Below are 19,566 nucleotides of genomic sequence, written 5' to 3' on the forward strand. Positions count from 1 at the left end.
TGGTGTTAAATGTGTCTAGAAACCATACACCAATCACATATCGATGAGTTACTAGCTTTCATTACTTCAGTTTATTATTTCCATCCTGGGATTTCTGTTATTATAATAAAAGTGAGCTTCATTTTAAGGCACTATAAACATTTGTTTAATTTAAAGAACAAATTCACCTAACTTTAAAACATGTGAGCCACATTCAATCTTGAAAAGTGAAAGAAAACATGGAAATAAAGTATAGATTTTTATGAGATGTTTAAACATTATATTCGTACTGTATTGATACAAATTACTGACAATGCAGTGTACAAATTACTGTGTAAATAAATAAAGGTAAAATGTCTACTCACTATCTTACAGCAGATCAGTGATCACAACCGTAACCTGAAAGATTTATTTTAAGAAAAAAATTTTTCTTGGTGGGAAAATAGAGCCTGTGAATAATCTCATAGTTGGTGTGCAGAGTAGGAAGTTCAGCTCAGAAGCAAACTAAGAGATAACTCATTGTTAACAATCTGTTACCAGCTTGTATATCTTCGAGCATTTTTGACAATGCAGTCCATGTCTTATTTTAACTGTGTCAGTAGCTGGTCAGTCTTCAGTGTAGGTGGTTAACTGACATTTATCATTATCTGTGCTCATTTTTTTCCATAAAATGGCTAGCAATAGAAGGAAAGTGATTGATGTGGAACTTGAACAGCTAACTGGCATTAATGAATCGGAATGGGATGAGTTTATGGATGAATTGTTAGATGCTGGATTCTCTGTGAACCGTCTTCATTTGAGCATTCAAGTGAGGATTCATATGCAGATAACAGTGAATGCAATGAAGAAGACGAGCATGGCCGTGCAGGGTAGCCGCGTGGTCTAAGGCTCCTTGTCACAGTCCGTGCAGCTCCCCCCCGTCAGAGGTTTGAGTCCTCCCTCAGGCATGGGTGTGTGTGTTGTTCATAGCATGAGTTAGTTTAAGTTAGACTAAGTAGTGTGTAGGCTTAGGGACTGATGACCTCAGCAGTCTGGTCCCATAAGACCTTACCACAAATTTCCAAGACAAGCATGTTGGTCCCTTAGCAGGCACTATGAATAACAGTGATGAGTGAAGTGACATTCCTCAGGATCCACCAGTAATTTGTGTTCAGTGAGGATGTGGGATTGGAATTAGACTTTAAAAATTTTGGCATCATTGCACATGTTGATTTGCTGCCCCCCATCCTCCTCTTCCCCCTCTTGAAGTGTTTCTAATGTCATTACATTAACAAGCAAATCTGTATGCGAGCAAGGAAACAGAAAAAAGTGATTGGAGAAGATTATCCAGGCTCTTGAGATGGAGGGTACAAATGTTGTGGAAATGAACGTATTTCTTCTGTGGATGATGCTGCACATGGTGCCTTGTTGTTTTCCATCGACAGAACATTACTGGAGTACAAATCCTTCTTAAACTGTCACTTTCTAGAGATCTGTTAGAAGTAGGGACATATTTCAGCTTTTATTGAGAGATTCATATCTCAGATAAATTACTGCAATCCAATGACCAACTCTATAAAACTAGACCAGTTTTGGACCATTTCAGTAGCATCACGAGCAATAATTACTTTCCAGACAAGAATCTCTACATTGACAAATCAGTGGTTTTTGTGGCTCACTTTTCAGGCAGTATATCAAGAACAAGAAACGCAAGTATGGTGTAAAACTTAATGAAATCTGTGAATATAATGGTATGTTTCCCAAAATAAAAATCTACTGTGCCACATCACAAGAGGAGGCTAAGGTGTGTCATGCACCTGAAGTTGTTTCACTCCTGATGGAAGCTTTCTTGAACAAAAGATATATGCTTCATATGGACTATTTTTATAATTGTATATCACTTACTAAACTTTTCTCAGCTTACAAAATCTATGTGTGTGGAACATCACATAACAACAGAAAGAGAACCCAAATTCATTAGTTACTACAAAATTAAAGAAAGGTCAGATGGTGTGGCAAAGAAATGACAATGTTGTTGTTTGCGAGAGGAGGGGCAAAACAGAACTCCTGACTGGTTCTAATATGCACCATGCCAAAATGGTGGAAGTTTGCAATTGAAATGGCAAAGTTTCCTTGAAACCAAACATAGTCAGAGACTACAACAGTGTCATGCCAGGTGTTGATCAGTCAGATCAAATACAGTTGTATTATTAGATGGCTGAAAAAGCTTGCTCTACATGTAATGGAAATTTGTCTGCATGGGGTGCCTGTGTCAAGGGCATATAGCTACAGGTAACAAGTGCATAGTAGGCCACAATTTCTTAATTGGCTTCAAAACAATTACAGGGAAATATATTTTTGACTGGGCATTACAATGGGCATGGAGCTGTGGTGATGGCCCTGGAACCTTGGGTGTGGCAGCATTGTATGGTGATGCCATCATTCCCCACATTAGTTGGATAGCACAAGAGGCAGGTACAGTTATTTACCTGTGACACTCAAGTGCATGGGCTTAGAGGGAGCCTTGGGGAGATATTAAAAATGGCAAGGCCTTGGACACTGAGAGTAGCTTACAACTCAAGGTATAAACATTAAACTGCAATAACAGTGCGAACCAGCTGTCTACAGTAGAGAAATTATCAAACATTATAAATGTCATAGTTTGATATTAACTGAAATGATGCTAGAAGAGTGTAAATGGTAAATGATATTTTTTCCAAAAAAATAGAGGATCAACCCTCATGGTCAGCACCTAAAATCTTATTACAGTTAACCTCAATGTGAAAATTGTGTGCGTCACAAGTAAATACACTCTATTCTTCAAATAACTTCATGAAACTAATCTTATAATGTAAATTCAAATACACATATTCAAAACTAGTGTGATAAACCCAGGGTCTTAGTTACAGGACCTTTCTGGTCTACGTGTAAATAAACACAGGCAACAAGAATTCAAAGAAAAATTTGAGCTTCCACAAGATTAAACTAAAATATTTTGAGGCAGTAAAGGTTCTCAATAATTGTGAAACATATAGATGCAGATAATTGATGTTAAGAGTCATAAATGTCCCAAAGTGAGTGTAAAAATTACTGCTATGTGAGGATTGTTATTTCTCTAAGTTGAAACTAATTGCAACTATCTATTATTGCAACTATCAACTAGGGAAAAATTATGCCATGAAAATAAGTAAAATTGAAATATGTGATTACAGATAGTGAGAGAGTACTTATGATACATCTGTGGCTCATAGTAGTTTTCTTGTTGGGGTTACACACATTGCACATGCATTAGAATTGTGAAGGCACTCACAACTGTCATTTGTATTGAAAAATTGATCATTAACTTCTATGCACTTAAATTCATGCTATGACTAAGTTAAAGAGGCCACTGTTTCTGCTATCATGTCAACAGACAGTGCCAGAGATAATATGTACTTATTTTCTCATGTGCTTATGGAAGCATATAGGGATATAATCTTCAGTATCATGCTGCTGACCTTTGCACCAGCACCTTGTTGCCGCTCAATTGTTTGGTGCCTGTTTTCCCCTATGGCAAGCCTGAGCACCATCATTACAGTGTATGATGACATGACACTGAAGTTCTTTTTGCATTAATGATTGGTTATCTTGTGAGGTTCTGCAATAGAAAATACTGTTTTTGGATATGATATTTGGTAGGGCAGCAAACTGCTAACTTTTTTATCCTGTTACTGTGCCCCCTGTAACTTTTCTACTCAGTGCATTGTCATTTTTTGTGCAACTTGCCAGGTTTGTAATAGATGATAATTGTACTCACTTGGTAATGTTAGTGCCCGGTATACTACTTGGGGTCTTTTAAAAATTTTGGGATGCATAGTAAGGCAGCATGGTCAGTGATTACAATGAAATGTCTACCATAAAGAAAGTACATGAAATAATGTGCACTGAATACCCGAGATAGTAACTACTTCTTAGTAATACTGAAATTAATTCCACTTTGTTAGGCTGTGGTATTCAGAACTAATTGTTCCTGACTTACAACACAGCCTATGGCATAATCACTAGCACCATGTGACATAGTCAATGGTTTTTTAAAATCTGGATAAACTACTAGGGGAGATTTTATCAAAACATATTTACTTTGTTGCATTACCACATTACATTCAATGGTTGAAAGGTAGCCTCTTTTTGAGTAATCTAGTCAAGGGCTTCATAATGCTGATGTAACCTTGTATGAACCTGTGGTAATAATTGACAAGGCCCTGAAATGATTGTAGTTCTTTTATATTTTTCATGCAGGAAAGTCATCAGTGGCTTCCCTGAAACATGGATCTGGTTTAATACTCACCCAACTCATAATGTGGTCCATGATTTACACACGAGACTTTGCAAAGAATACTTCTGTAGTTTTAAGCTCAAGTTAACACTTTGTGCATTTTCTTTAGATGTTTACAAAAAGTCATTGATATCATTGAGATGCACTAGACATATGGTGCATTTTGATCCCTATGATAATAAGTCTACAAACCACTGAAAATTAGTGGGTGCATTTATTAAACGTAAAGGCATTCTGTGGAATTCTTATAGCCCAGAAAGCACGATGAATGTATCCTTGGATCTATCCTGAGGAGCTAATGGTATTTGGTAATATTCTGACCTCATATACAGGGGGGGGGGGGGGGGGGGATTTTTGCAATTTACCAAGTGGTTGAGCATTTCATTGATACAAGGGAAAGGATATTTATCTGGAGTGATTATGCAGCTTACTGCTCACATATCTTCATGGAAGTAGTAAGTTTTTCTCTGTTGATGCACCTTTTAGGTATTATGATAATGTACATTGCTCATAGACGAGAGGAAGGCTTAGTTACTGTTGCATCTAACTGCTGTTAAATGCTTTTTTTCATAACTGACAGCAAATGATAGGGGGTGTGGTAAGTCTTTTGAGCTACTGGTCTTGTATCCTCAGTCTGAATTTCTACTTATATTAGATGTATTACCAGTAAATGTGGTCTTTCCTCAGACAGCTATACGAATTCCTCTGTTACTGGATACAACAGGTTCCAGTCTGATTCTGACAAATGCTTTAACTTCTCTCTCAGTTGGGCTTGTATATGTGGCATGATTATATATGTGTGCCAGTTCAACAACAGTTTGTGATTCTTCATGGACAGCTTTCCATGTCTACTAACACAACTGTGAGCCCTAAAAATTTCTTGAGACTCTATTTCTTGTATGCTGGCCAGTATTGTTCCATGTGGAATAACAACTTCTTGTGTTCCAAAGTTGCGTAAGCAGATATTTAAGTGGTGACAAAGGATGTTCTTACTTGTTTGAACCCGTATATTTTCTTTTCCCTTATCCTAGCGTTCACTTGGGCGATGGCATTTCTGCAACGCTGGTAGGCACAGCTGTGCATACAGGAGGTGCAGCACCAACTGCTGCTGCTACAGCAGCAGCAACAACAGGAGCAGATGCAGGTGCTGATAAACCAGAATGTGGAATTGATTCACACCCTTGCCTCACTGGTGGGGGGGGGGGGGGGGGGGGTGTTCGATGGTACCATTTTCCAGTTTTGTTGAGTTGACAGAAAGGAGGGAGAGTTACCGGTGTTGGTTCTTGCTGCACTGCCAGGTAAGGCACATTTCATTACAGTTGATAAGGCTACCTTATTGCTATACAGCTCAGGTTTATACAAAGTGGTCCAAAATTTGTAGTTCTCCACTGAGCCTGAACACTTCCATTTGCTGATGGTTGTAGTTGCTTACGCAGTATTTTGGACATCAAACCCATGTTGTGGTAGCACAGTTGCAGTTTAACCAGCACAATGCCCTGGCCAGTTGTATGTGACCTGGACTGCCAATTTGCAGGGCCTCTCACACAATTGTTGTTTTGAAAGAAGTGTCCTCTGTCTTATGCAGACTCGCTAATTTGGGGATGTGATTGTAAGTCAGCTTCGAATCATGAGGTTCAGACTAGGACATTGGCCTTGCCCAACCCTTTTTTAGCCAATGTTGCCCAAATTGCAGAATCACATGAGCTTACAGTGGCGGTAAAGGACACACCTTCTGATAGCTGACAGATGGCTCAATTGGATGAGCCCTGTGGGATACCACAGATGGCCTTGCCTCCTGCTGAGATGCCATTTGTTGGTGCTGTTGATTCCAGTGCAAGGGCATTGCAGTGCTGCCTATCCTCTCCTATGCTGAGCTCAGGGGGTTCATCATACTCACAGCATCGTAATTACCACCAGCGGCATTTTTTGGGTCTTCATCATTGTTCTCCTTCTGCTAATTAGGTGAGCCAGTGGTTCTGTCCTGACTGTCATTTGTTGCATGTTCACCGTGACTGCCCACTCATGGAGGCCATGTGTGAGGTGTGCTGGAGGATAGGTGATTTGGCAACATTTTGTGACAGTCATTAGGCTATAAGTCAGTCATCAGACACCCTGGTGTTTTCACTGGACTCAGGTACTGCTTCTGATGCCATGCATGAGTCACTGTGGTGCATTTTGCTGACATTGGTAAGGGAAGGGTGAAGGTCAGCCTAATTAATTTAGATAGGTACAGGCTCTTGGGGTACTTGCAGTTGCAGCAGCAGCAGCCATCCCATTGGGTTGTGTCATATAATAAACAGTCCTGTCAGACTTTTCACAGAAGGCACATGAAGTGATGACCACAACAGCCACTGACCTGCTTTTCTGGAATATTATTTCAGTAGTCCAGTTGAGTTGGGTGGAGCACATCTGGTTTGGGCACGAATTTTTCCTCCTACATAATCAGCTCAATATTGTGAATAGGGTTCTCACACTTGCAATGGAGGAGCAAAGCTGTTCTGTGGTCATTCTCCCCACTCTCTCTCCACCCCTCCAACTCCAGCATAACATCCAGGTATACTTCAGTTGCTGCATGTGTTGCACTGGGGTGCAATACATATGAAAGCACTGTTAAGGCTACTGACAGTGATCGATCACAAAAATGTCACTGAACATCTGGTGCATACTTGTGTGGCTTGTGCACAGAACCAGTCTCCACCGCCATGCCAGTTCTCTCTTTGGCCAGTCTTGGAACACCTTTGGGACATGTGGTCTCAGTCTGACTCGCTGCTTTTGGGTAGCATGTGGCTGTTGGTGTTCGATGCATGCCCAGTTTCCTATATGTAGCTAAGCTGTTCTCCACATCAACAACTGCCACAGTTCACATGCTGTCATTTGTTTTTGCCATTGAGGGATCTGTCACAACTTTGGTATTTCCAAATTTGATTTTGTATTTCCAGCCCTGTACTTACCTGACCCAGAAGTCCTGTTCATCTTGCCAATGAACTATTACATCTAACTCCAACTTATCTAATTCCCTTTTTAAAGTTTCTAACCTATTTTCCTGAATAAGGGATCTAATATTCCACTCTATGGTCTGTACAATGCCAGTTTTGTTTTTCCTGATTATATCCTCCTGAGTTGTCCCTGCCCAGAGAAGTGGGGGCCTATTTTACCCAAGATGATGCCATGCAATAGAGCTGTATGCCCTCAGGAACCGTAATGGAAGTAGTTCCCCCTTGCCCTCAGCCATTTAGAGTACCAGTATAGCTAGACCATGATGGTTGATGTTTTGACACCAGACCAGTCAATCATCCAGACTGTTGCCCCTGCAAGTACTGAAAAGGCTGCTGCTCCTCTTCAGGTACCTCTCAACAAATACCCATCTATTGTGGTTACACCTACAGCATGGCTGTCTGTATTGTTGAGGCATGCAAGGCACCCCCCCCCCCCCCCCCATGGCAGGGTCCATGGTTGCCAGACAAAAATAAAGTAGCAGAAGTTATTAAAAATTTCAAAAAGCTAGTGGAAAAAACAAAGTGTTTGTATAAAAAAAACCCTTCTTAAAGAATGAGGGATACTTCACCAAACAGCATTACCCTACACACTGGAACAAAACAGAACAGCAGAAAGGTATAAAAGAACGTTAGTAGAAAAAGGCAGATACTTATTATTTGACAGAGGCTTACCAAAGCATATTGGGGGTAAATAGTTGGAACAGTTGCTTACCTTATTAATAGATTACCTACAAAATCTTTAAAAGACATGACATCAGAATAAGCATTTACCAGAATAAACAAGCCTTTGGCATTTAAGAATATTTGGCAGCAAGCTCTTCATAAATCTACTTAAAGCAAGCAGAGGTAAATGAGATAAGAAGAACATAGAATGCATGCTGGTAGGGCATTGTGAAGAGAGCAATGCATATTGGCTGTCAAAGCTCAACCATTGAAAATTAATAAAATTGAGGGATATGAAATTTAAAGAAAATACTGTTTGTAAGAATTATGATATGATAATGCCTACAGAGCCTGAGGCAATGGAAATTATTCCCATAATTAATCAAGGTGAATGAAAACAGTTGAATCTGAGACTTTTACTGATGAGAACAGTGATGCCTCAAGTTGTATTTTACCCATCAAAGCAGATGAGATTCAAATTAATCAGATGCAAATAAAAATTCTGCGTTCTCTGAGCCAAGTCAACTACTCATAAGAGCACCAAGAATCCCTAAACAAATAAAGATGAATAACTGCCTGACATATTACATTACAAACTCAGAGAATTCAGTTATGTCATCATTAGAAGAAGTTTTCCAAAGTAAACAGCTATGAAATTGGCTTCAGGCAATTAAAGATGACCTGCTGTCACATGCTGAAAATCAGATTGGGTAAGGGCAATTTTACCCTTAGATATAAAGCCAGTAAACACCAAATGGATTTTACAAATTGAAATGAATCTCCAAGGGCACATTTTTTATATACAAAGCCTGGCTAGTTGTTAAAGGGTGCACATAATAAAAAAAAGGGTTTAAACTGTGAAGAGACATATGTCTCAGGAATCTGCTATAATTTGTCATCTATTTGGTTTGGGTGTTAAACATGATGTAATACAAATGACTTAGACATTGTTACAGCATTCCTACAAGACAATTTGAAAGAGGAGACTTGTGTCAAAATCCCAGATACTGGTTTTACCACTAGAACTGTTCAGGACAAAGGTATATGTGTATGTAGGTGTAGATGTAGACCATGAGGCTTAAGAAAGTAGTTTATGGATTAAAATGAGGTAGCCACAACCAGACCATTAAGCTAAATGCAGCACTCTTAAAAACATGAACTTGACAAGAATACAGCTGATCCATGAATTTATCAGAAGAGTAATGGAAATAACATATTACTTGTTGCAGTTTATGTTGATGAAATGTTATTTTTCAGTGATAACTCACAAGAAAAAATCTTTGAATAGAAACCCTGAGAGTAATTTAAATTGAAAGACCTATAGGAATTGCATTTTGACTGGGCATCAGAGATTGCACAAGTGAACTATTACAGATGGATCAATTACATTATACAGAACAAATATTAAATAAATCCAACATGTAGAATTGCAATCCAGTGTTGATAATTTTGGACAAAAATCAAATAATTACATACACTATGAGCTGCAAGACAGATGAAGAGAGAAAAGCTATGAGAAATGTTCCCTACAGAGAAGCTATAGGCTGTTTGATGTATGCGTAATTGCAAAGCAGACCTTACCTCACATACTCAGTCAGTTATAAGCTGCCTTAAAGGAATTACAGACATTGGATCTGAGTGGACATTGATTTAAATCAATGGAGAAAGTTAAAAATTTGTGCTGGACCAGGATTAGAACTCAGGTCTCCTGCTTACTAAACAGGTGCTCTGACCACTGAGACATCCAGACACAGAGGTCATCACAAGTGCATGGACTGCCCTAGCCCACCTCCAATTCGACTCAAATTCTCACCTTATCCACACAGTACTACTGTAATGACCCTTGCCTGCTGTCCTAATTACTCATGGCATTTTGCCAATTCCCATAAGAGTACAAACCTTGTGTGCATCCACTCTGAAGAGATCATTGGCCATCCTCACCTTAATTATAATTATCTGTAGCTGCTGGATCTAAATGGTATCTGTTCTTTCATATGTGTCTGAAAGAACTGACACCACAAATATATAATTAAGGTGAGGATGGCCAATGGTCTCTTTGGTGCAGGTGCACACCAGGCTTGAACTCTTACGGGAATTGGCAAAATGCTGTGAGTAGTAGGATAATGGGCAAGAGGCACTACATTAGTAGTGTGTGAATAAGTTGAGAACTTGGGTCTGATGGTAGGCTTGCTAGGATCATCTGTGTGGTTGCAATGACTACTGTATTTGGATGGCTCAGTGGTCAGAGGATCTGCCTAGTAATCAGAAGGTGCAGGTTTGAATCAAGGTCTGGCTCAAATTTTCAACTTTCTCCATTGATTTAAATCGATGCCCACTCACAGCCAATGTCTATTATACCTTTGCGTCTTAATTCGTAGTGGTTGCTGGATACATATAAGTTGCTTTGACCGTGATACAGGCATGCCTCACTGGCAGGCAGTTAGAAGCAGCAAGAGATACTTAAATGGAGTAAAGGATTTGTAGCTGTTATTTTCTAGCATGAGAACCCGAAGGTCACAGGATGTAATGAAGCAGACTGGGAACAAGCAAAGATGACAGCAAGTCTGCCACTGGTTTTCTGTTTGAATCACAAGGAGCTGTATTTTCTGAAGCAGAAAGAAACAACCCACAGTAGTTTCATCAACTACTGAAGTTGAATGTATGGCCTGGCCTCAACTGTCGAGAGGCACTCTGGCTACAGAGGTTATAAATTGAAATATCTCCTTGACCTGAAAATGACCCTATGAAACTTGATTGCTATAACGAAGGTGTGACTGACTCATCCAAAACAAGTGGCAACAGTGGAAGAACAAATGATAGTGACGTCAGCCATCATTTTATTAAAGAAAAGATAGACTCAGCTCAAGTTATAATCAAATGAATCTTGAGACCCCACAAGAAAAAGTCCAGTGGGATGAAGTCAGATGACCAATATGACCAAGTTACAGGGCCATGTTAACTAGTCCGTGATATCCAAATATTTGTCTGACCTGGGTTCTGGCAGCTATACTGAAGTGTGTGGATTCCCTCTCATGCTGGACCCACATAAATTCATGGACTTCAACTGCTCCAGTAATTCTGGCAGCATTCTCAAGTGAGCATTGCATAACTATCATGTGTGAGTCCATGAGGAAGCATGGAAACACGGAGGGCCAATTAAGTAATCATGTACCATGCTAGCCCATAAATATATGGTAAAATTTTTGGGTAATCTGAGAAATCTCTTTGATCTGAATATGACAGTTGTGAGTGCTGGACATGCCCTCATTGTTAAAGGGAGCCTCATCTATGAACAAAACATATGCATTGTTATATGGCTGCAAAAACCACTGCACGAACTCCACATGCAGAGCAAAATCATGGGCCATTAGTACCTGCACCTTCTGAAAATGGAATGGATGCCTTCTTTCCTCATGCTTCCCTCCATTCACCTATGAGGTTGCTTTGCAGTGCATGTGCCACAGTGCAAGTGCTTGAACCTCTCTTAGACATCCTTTTCAAATTTGAACTCTCATATGCGTGGTATATGTCCTCTGCCATTGTGATGTCCTTTGAAACCACCCATTTCACCCAGACACTGATGAATAGCTGGAACTATAGAATGGTGTGGCTGATGCCTATTTGGATGACTTTGCCGATAGACATATAAGCTGCCTGCCCATTTCCTTTCACCTCACCATAAAAGAAACGAATATTTCTATGCTAAGACCAAGTGAAGTTCTCCACAAAGTGACACAACACCACAAGGCAAATTATGAATGAGCACTGTGTTTCTACCACATATGTTAGTCTTTCTCCTCTGCGACCAACTGCTGTTAGTCATCTTTACCGCGTTTTTGTGGCTGGCAAAACACTTGTGGTGACATCTAACATCCAGGATTCTCTCAGGTACATTGTGACATGTTCCACTTGTGGTCCACCAGCATACAACGTCATGTTTGCTGCCAAATGGGTGGCCTAGTGGCAGGTTCTGGTGGCTGTAACTTGCCACTCTGTAACATCATTGGATGATGTTTCTGGTCACAGATTCCTGTCCCCAATTTGTTCCTCAAAAGGCCCTCTGCAAGCCCTTAAGTTTGTCAGTATCATTTTGTAGCATCCTATATATGCTCTTCACTATTAATTTCCTTGTACATTCTTTCTTCTTTTTTATATACACTAAAGCACCAAAGAAACTGGTATAGGCATGTGTATTCAAATACTGAGATATGTAAACAGGCAGGATACGGTGCTGCTGTTGGCAAAACCTATATAAGACAACAAGTGTCTGGTGTAATTGTTAGATCAGTTACTGCTGCTACAATGGCAGTTTATTAAGATTTAAGTGAGTTTGAACATGGTGCTTTAGTTGGCACATGAGTAATCTGACACAGCATCTCCTAGGTAGGATGAAGTGGGGATTTTCCCATATGACCATTTCACAAGTGTACCTTGAATATCAGGAATCCAATAAGACATCAAATCTTCAACATCGCTGCAACTGGAAAAGGATCCTGCAAGAACAAGGCCAATGACAACTGATGAGAATAGTTCAACATGACAGAACAGCAACCCTTCCACAAGTTGCTGCAGATTTCAATACTGGGCCATCAAAAAGTGTCAGCATGTGAACCATTCAGTGAAACATCCTTGATATGGGCTTTTGGAGCTGAAGGCCCACTCATGTAACCTTGGTGACTGCATGACACAAAGCTTTACTCCTTACCTGGGACCCTCAACACCAACATTGGATTGTTGATGACTGGAAACATGTTGCCTGATCGGACAAGTCTTGATTCAAATTGTATTGAATGGATGGTCATGTATGGATATGGAGACAACCTCTTGAATCCACGGATCCTATATGTCATCAGAGGTCTGTTCAAGCTAGTGGAGGCTCTGTAATGGTGTGGAGCATGTACTGTTGGAGTGATATGGAATCCCTGATGTGTCTAGTTATGACTCTGACAGGTGATACATACATAATCATCCTGTCTTATCACCTGCATCCAATCACATCCATAGTGCATTCCGAGAGATTTGGGAAATTCCAGCAGTACAATGCGACACCCTACATGTCCAGAATTGCTATAGAGTGTGTCCAGGAACATATTCTGAGTTTAAACACTTCTCCTGGCTACCAAACTCCCCAAATATGAACATTATCGAGCATATATGAGATTCCTTGCAATGTGCTCCACTCTCTCTTACTCTTATGAATTTATGGACAGCCCTGCAGGATTCACAGTGTCAGTTCCCTCCAGCACTACTACAGACATTAGTTGAGTCCATGCCACATTGTGTTGTGGCACTTTTGCGTGCTTGTGGGGGCCCTACACAATATTAGGCAGGAGTACCAGTTTCTTTGGCTCTTCAATGCATGTATGTTTTGAGTATTATGTACTTGCACTAGTACAATAAAATGTTTGTTATGAATTGCTGCAAACTATGATCACTTTACTGAATCACTTTAGATTAGATTAGATTCAGTTTTTGTTCCATGGATCCAAAAAATGAGATGATTCTTGTGGGTGTGGAACATGTCAGAAAGTATGACATAAAAATGTAAAACATTTGAATATAATACTTACTACCCTGATCATTTGTCAAGAGATAGTCAAAAATAAGCTAATACAATGCAGTAAACTGGGACAGCTAATATTTACAGAATTAATTCACTGTCAGAATGAAACACTGTTATCGACTATTAATAAATTCATCATACACAAAATACCTAATCTTGACTGTTGTGACAAAGTGTTGTCAATACTGAAATCTAACAGATATTTTTACTTAAGCTGACTTAACAGTCTCTGTTAAGATATTCATCTGTGGAGTAGAAGGAGTTGCCTATCAAAAAGTCTTTCAAACTCTGTTTAAACTGTGCTTTATCTGAAACCAAGTTTTTAATGCTTGCTGGCAATTTATTAAAAATGTGTGTTCCTGAATATTGGACCCCTTTTTGGACTGAGGTAAGTGATTTTAGGCCTTTATGTAGCTTCTTCTTATTCCTAGTATTGATACTGTGTACTGAGCTATTGGTTGGAAATAGAGATGTATTACTTGCAACAAATTTCATTAAGGAATAAATATACTGAAAAGCAGTGGTTAGCATACAAAGTTCCTTGAACAGGTTTCTACAAGAAGCTCTTGAATTTACACCACAAATGATTCTCATCACATGCTTTTGCACCCTAAAAAATTTTGCTGGGTTTGATGAGTTGCCCCAGAATATGATCCCATACGAATAAAAGTAAGCAAAGTATGCAAGTTTTTTTATATTTATATCTCCTACATCTGACATCATTCTCATGGCAAATACAGACTTGTTTAGGTGCTTAAGTAATTCTGTGGTTTGCCCATCCCATCTGAATTTATTATCGAGTTGTAATCCCATAAAATTAACACTATTAACCTCTTTGATCTCCATGTCTTCATACATTATACTCATGCTGGAAGGAAATCTCTTACTGGTTCTGAACTGCATATAGTGGGTCTTCTCAAAGCTTAATGACAAAGAATTAGCTTTAAACCACTTCTTAATGCCAGTGAAAATTTGATTCGCAGCAATTTCTAAGTCTGTACTTGACTTGCTACGTATTGCAATGTTTGTATCATCTGTAAACAAAACAATCTTTTGAACAGGGATGCTTTCCAGATGTATTGAAATATGCTGAGATCCAACCTCTATTCAAGAAAGAATCGATAGAAAATATGGGGAATTACCACCCTGTCTCTCTCTTGCCAGTCTTTTCTAAAGTGTTTGAAAAGATTGCAGCAAAACAAATTAATAACTTTCTCACCGTAAATGATATAATTTTTAAAAACCAGTTCGGATTCCAACAGGGTAAAAGCACTGTGAATGCTATACATGAGTTTATCCAAAAAATATGCTCCATGTTAGATAAAGGTAGAAATGTCACAAGAATATTCTGTGATCTAACTAAAGCTTTTGATTCAGTGATTCATGCATTACTCTTCCACAAATTACAGATGTATGGAATCAGGAACACTGCTCTTTAAAATGGTGTAGCTCTTACCTGTCAGATAGGAAACAAAGAGTAAGTTTAACTTCAAATGGAACCAATTATTCATCAGACTGGAAAACAGTTCCCCAAGGAGTCCCACAAGGTTCGATATTGGGTCCCTATCTGTTTCTTTTTTGCGTAAATGACCTACCACTTGCTATTGATGTTCATTCAGTCTTATTTGCTGATGATGCATCAATTCTAATTGAAAATGAGGTATTTGAAAATATTCCAGAAAAAGCCAAAAATACTTTGCTTCTATCAAAATGGACAAAAACTAAATGTAACTAAAACCAAAATGATGCAATTTGAAGCTAAATCAGTAGAAAGGAGTGAAATAAAGATAACTTGCAATGATCAGGATATCACAGAAGCAAACCACATGAAGTTCTTAGGCCTACATCTTTACAAAAATTTAAATTGGAAGGTACACATAGATTACTTAGCAAATAAACTGAACAACTTGTGAGGTGCCACAAACATGGATTCCAGAAAGATGGTTTATCACTGCCACTTTGAGTCAGTTATTCATTAGTGTGTTTGATTGATTGATTTATTAATCCATTTTCATCTACAGCTGCACAATGTGCAAGAGATATTTGGTTTTTTTGTTAATATTAACAGTTTTACATATAATATACCTTTGTACATAACAACACACATTAATATATCAATTAATGGTGAATACTTAAATAAATGTTGTTACACTATATACAAAGAGATAAAATACATATGTTCTTCTGAATGAGACTACATTGGGTAAACACACCAAAATTTAGTTTTGTAGGTATTCATTTACTGTGTAAAAGCAGTGATCAACAAAGTATGACTTCAGTTTAGATTTGAAGTGACCAGTGTTTTGTGCGTGTTTAATGGTATCTGGTAAGGCATTGTATAGTTTGATACTAGGATGGATAAGGCTGTTTTGAAATAACTTTGTGTTGGTGCTTTGAACACGTACATCCAATTTTTGTCTTGTATCATACCTGTGTATTGTGTGATTTTGAGTGATGAGTGGTCTTTTTGTATGTACGTTTTGCTTTAAATACATTACATTTTCAAGTACATATATGCAAGGAAGTGGCAGGATCATCCTTTTTTGAAACAATGGTCAACATGATTTGCGATTATCTACCCCTTCCATTATTCTTATAATTTTTTTTTTTGATGGCATCTCAAGAATTTCCCCAGAACATAATCCCATAATGGACGTGAGAGTGTACAACTGCATAATATACACACTGAAGGGTGTTGTAGTTGGTACAATTTTTTAATGTACACAGCACAAAACAAGAAGTACTTAATTTTTTGTTCATCTGCTCAATATGTGCTTTCCATTTCAAGTTGTCTTTTGATGAAGTCCAAGAAATTTGGTACAGGCTGTTTTGGCAATTGTCTGTCCGTATAGCTCTCGATTGGGTGATATCAAGCTTTTGTTTGTGCTGTGTGTATATCCATAGCTACAGTTTTTTCAGTGTTTATTATTAAGTCATTGTCATCAAAGTAACATGTTAGCCTGTCAGTGGTTTCTTTTATGTTTTTTACAAGAGTTTCTTCTGAGTTTCCTGTAATTAGAACACTCGTATCATCAGCAAATTGAAATATTTTACTGCTGTCATTGCTTATGTTTAGGTCATTTACATAGAGTAAGAACAGAACAGGACCCATTACTGGTCCATGTGGCACTCCATATTTAACAGTCAGTAGCTTGGAATTATATTTCCTAATGATATTGTCCCTTTCTTGATCTATTTCCACATATTGTTCCCTGTTTTTAAGATAAGAGCTGAGCCAGTTGTTAGCTGTTCCCCTAATGCCAAGATTTTCTACTTTATGTAGCAATTTGTCATGATTTATGGTGTCAAATGCCTTTGACAAGTCTAAAAATATGCCCATGCTAAGTTTTTTGTTGTCTAGTGCTATCAGTGCCTCTAATAGAAAGGAGTGAACTGCAGATATGCCTTTGACAAGTCTAAAAATATGCCCATGCTAAGTTTTTTGTTGTCTAGTGCTATCAGTGCCTCTAATAGAAAGGAGTGAACTGCAGATATGGTTGAGCGGTTTGCTCTAAATCAATGTTGAGATTCTGAGAGAATGCCATTTACCTCTAAGAAGTCTGTTAGCCTCTTATTGAAAAGTATTTCTAATATTTTTGAGAAAACAGAAAGAAGTGCCAGTGGTCAGTAGTTGGAAACATCATCTTTGTTTCCTTTCTTGCATAATGGCTTTACTTTTGCTATTTTCAAACATGAATGAAAAATTCCTGTAGCAAAAGTTAGGTTACATAGGTGGGTTAAAGGCTCAGTAATCAAGTCCCCACACTTCTTTATAATGAAATCAGGTATATCATCTACACCTGCATAGTGTTTCATTTTGAGACTTTTTATTGTAACCTCAACTTCTTCTACATTTGTTGGGTACAGAAACATTGATCTGCTTGACACTTTTTTCCCTGTTTCTGTATGCTGTTCTCTATTAGAAGTCTGTTGTAGTAGTTTCTCTGTTACATTTATAAAATAGTTATTAAACATATTAGATACTTTCTGTGGGTTATTAATGTTTTCCAAGCCAGCCTTTATTACCATATTATTAACTCTACTTTTGTAAGATTTGATTTCTTTTTTTACAACTTGCTAGTTTTCTTTGGTTCTGTTTGAAGCATCTTCTATGTATTTGTCATTGTCTCATTTCTTTACCTCCTTTATTATTTTATTTAAGACAGATTTATATTTTTTAAAGTAACTATCAAACTCTCGAGTTGTGTTGTAGCTTCTTGCAATATTGTGAAGGGGCCGTTTTCAAGCACAAGATTTCCTTATACCACTAGTAATCCACTTGTTACTTTTAGTGGTTTGTGTTGTTTTGGCTTTCAATGGAAAAGCAAGATCAAAATAATATTTAAAAGTATTCATGAATGTCTGAAACTTATCAGAAATATTTTCTGTACTATACACTATCTCCCATGATTATTGTTGGAGATAATTCTGGAATGTTTGTACTGCAGTATTACTGAAAGTTCTGCCCATGTACATAGTCTTCCTCAAATAATTATAGGATGGATTAGTGTTAACACAAAAAACCTTATAGCCTGTGCGTGATGGTCTGCCAGTCCAGCTTTTATTACAACTGACTTATATTTTGTTTTGGAGATTATTATTATTTGGTCTATGGTAGTACTAGAATGATTCGTTTCACGTGTAGGGGAGTGGATTGTAATCTCCAAATTATTGGCTGTCAATATGTTCATCAGCTCAGATTTTGAATTGCTTTGCTTATTAAAGTCTACATTTAGGTCTCCACATACAAGAACTGTTTTTCGATTTGTTACTACTTTATTTAGTAAAGTATCAAGCCAAGTATTGAATTTTTTTAGGTGGGTATCTCGATATCTATATAAACATATTACAATTAACTTGAATTCTGGAATTTCTATGCCTGATATTTCAAAATCTTTCTCAGTGTTTAAGAATTCAACATTGTCTAAGTTATTGAATTCGATATCTTTCTTTATGTATACGCAGTTCCCTCCACGTGTAAACTTATTTCTACAAGTTTGTGCTGCTAACACATAATCTGTTATTTTCACTGTCTTTAACTCATTTTCTTTCAGCTAGTGTTCAGTTAAGGACAGTATATTAACGTATCTGAGTTCACTTGATAGCAAGATTTCAAGCTCTCTTACTTTATTCCTAAGTGACTGTATATTCTGATGAAGAAGAGTGACCTGGTGAGATTTTAGGTTTGTTCTGATTGTACTTGGTTGACCACTTACCTTTATTCCTGAATTTAAATTGTGTGAGAAATCTTCATTCTCATCTAGAAGCATGAGTTGGTTTTTTCCGTTGGCCATAAGAAAATGTCCTGATGGTGAAAAGGGGCAGTTCTCCATCTCTCTGGTCATTTTACTTGTGTGGTCAATGTTGAGATGGTTTCTGTTTTTGCTGCAAGGACTGCTACTGGAGGTGGTGTTGATAGGTGCACTAGTTATCCTAATTTGGTCTTGAGGCTTTTTGGGAATAAAAAATCTTGTAGATGACATGGTCGCCTTACATTTCTTCTCACTGGAATTTCTGAACTTCCTCCTGTTGCTGGGGTGGTAGTAGTTGATTATTGGTGTTCACTGATACATGTAAAATTAGATGTCCTTGGTGATACTTTTGAGACTGGATCTGCTGATGTCTTTAGTGGGTCTCCTGTAGGTACTGCTTCTGGTTTCCAGTGTCCAATTCTTCTTGTTGTATCTTGAATATCTTCGGGCGTGGAACTTGGTTCTGCTGCTTTTTTTGGGTTGGATGCTTTTGCTGGTATCACAGCTTGGTTTAGTTGATGGTAGTTTTGTTTCGTTGTGTCTTCTTTGAGTGATGAAGGTGTAGTACAGTTCTTTTTTGCGCCTGCTCGTTTATTTTTCATGACTATCGAGTTGGATAAGTCTGTTTCTGCTGCTGATTTTTCTTGTGTTTTCACTGTCATATTTGCTGAAAGGTCTTCACATTGTATGTATGTTAGAGCTGGTATTTGCAGATCGGCACGTACTGCTAGTTGTAAATGTCTACATAATTTCTCTTTGCCATCCATTCGCAAGTGAAGTCCATGCTTTGTATAATCACTTCTACTGAGGAATGTATTG

The 19,566-nt window shown here is 38.1% G+C and overlaps 1 protein-coding gene across 1 annotated transcript in view; it reads left to right on the plus strand.

The window, feature by feature from the left end:
• Positions 1–19,566, plus strand: part of LOC124607315 (jouberin-like) — a 297,391-nt gene that overhangs the window by 254,609 nt on the left and 23,216 nt on the right. The gene's annotated exons all lie outside the window — the stretch shown is intronic.

This window comes from Schistocerca americana, chromosome 3 (genome assembly GCF_021461395.2).
Source record: "Schistocerca americana isolate TAMUIC-IGC-003095 chromosome 3, iqSchAmer2.1, whole genome shotgun sequence".
Classification (NCBI taxonomy): Eukaryota; Metazoa; Arthropoda; class Insecta; order Orthoptera; family Acrididae; genus Schistocerca; species Schistocerca americana.